Genomic DNA, 1,873 nt, shown 5'->3' with positions numbered 1-1,873 from the left:
CCGCCACCCGCTAACGGCAGCCGTGGGGAAGGAGGGCAGAGGCGATGGAGGACTGGTCAGCCCCATCCTCGCTCTCCGGATGAACCAGTGGGAAATCCCCACAGAAGGCAGAAGCGGTGGCCAGCAGCCTGGTGGCAAGAGCCCGCCACCAGCAGCCCCTCGCACCTGCATGGTGTCGCGCATCCCCACCCAGCGCCGCTCCTTGGAGGAGGAGGATGGTGAAGGCTGCACGATGGTGCAGGAAAGCCCCGGCATCGAGGCATTGTGCAGCGGGAGTGATGGGGAAAGGCTGGCCGGGGGAGGCAGCCGCTTTCTGCAACAGCCTTCAAAGAGTTTTCCTTAAGTGTTACTGCTCTTTAGGGCTTCCTTCTCCAAAAAAAGAAAAAAAAAAGGGGGAAAAAAGGCGACGAGGAAGAGCAATCTCTCGGTGCAGGATGAAAGCGGCCTGTCTTGACTATTTACCCAGCAATTATAAGTAAATCGGTGGTGCCTAACGGGGCCGGTTGCCATAGTGACGATGGGATGGAAGGACCAGCATTTGGTCCTGGCCGCAGCCAATCAGGCTGGGAAGCCCAAGCTGCAATATAAAGTAAAGATTCCCATCTTCCAGCCACACACTTGCCAAGAAAGGGAAATAGGTTCAAGAGTCGGGGGGAAAAAAAAGTGCTCCGGACGGCGGCAAGCAGGGCGGCTGCTCCCGTCATGGCGGACTGCGAACGCCCGGGCAGGTGAGAAATCCCAACTCTCCCCATCTCCCCGCTTATTGTTCTCCTGCGCCGCGGTCCCCTCCGCACTCCAAACACTATTGCTGTAAGCGTCTTTTGGTCAGGGAATGAAACTTCATACTTGGTGCAACCTCTTTCATTAACCGCTTGTCTTTCACATTTTACATAACTGAGTTTGTGGACATTAGAGTGACATCTTAATAAAGCAGGGCTGTAAACCTCAGTCACCTTTCCCAATGGCCACTAACAACTCAAGAGCATTGGTCCAGGACAACTACATTTTTATGTAGCCAGCAGTAAGAATACAGCTGTATGTCTGGCCTCAAATCTTACGCTTTCCAGGAAAAAAAAAAAAAAAAAAAAAAAAAAAAAAAAAAAAAAAAAAGAGGGGGGAAAAAAGAAAAAAAGGGGGAGATGGAGATAAAAAAAAAAAACGTGAGCGAGAAAGAGCGGCGCCTAAATTGCTCGTCGTCTCCCCATCTCATTACTCGCGACTTCTGAGGACGGGTATTTCCAAAGGCTGCTATGAAAGACTTGTGAATGGGGCCCCCCCCATATGAGATCAAAGCCCGAGGGCCGGGACGGCGGGGTGTGCCGGAGGAGGGGGCGAGCGGCGGCGGCGCCGCAGGATGGGGGGGGGGAGCCTTCCCCCCCTGCTGCCGCTGCCCTCCATGTTTCCCGGTGTCGCTGCTGCCGCTGCCTGACCCATCTTGCAATGGAGACTGGGGACGGCGGCCAGAGCCCAACGGCTGAAATCGAGACGAGCAAAGTCCACCGGCTCACAGTTCGGCAACTCTCCCAAAATTTGCGATTAATAAAGGAGCTTATTCCAGCCGGGACCTCTCTGGACACCTCGAATTGCAGATGAGCAGGCGGCTTCCCCATGGCTCGAGCCCACTCCTTGGGTCTCTTCCCTTCCCACGCCGCGGCATGGCGAGCCCAGCGGGCCACCAGCAGAAGGGCCGAGGACAAAGGCAGGAGGACAGAAGTTGTGCCACTTTCCCTTCCCGCTGCCTCCCTTCAAATACGGGCTGCTTTCTTCGGCTCAGTGACAAATTCGGCTCCGGGCAGCATTCCCACCATCGGCAGACAGGCGCCCCATGAGCGGCACGGAAAGCAAACTCACAGATGGTAAAATAGAGAGTCGT

The sequence above is a fragment of the Egretta garzetta genome, unplaced genomic scaffold (genome assembly GCF_000687185.1).
Source record: "Egretta garzetta isolate BGI_Z169 unplaced genomic scaffold, ASM68718v1 scaffold42, whole genome shotgun sequence".
NCBI classification, from domain to species: domain Eukaryota; kingdom Metazoa; phylum Chordata; class Aves; order Pelecaniformes; family Ardeidae; genus Egretta; species Egretta garzetta.
Note: the sequence above shows the minus strand (reverse complement) of the source record.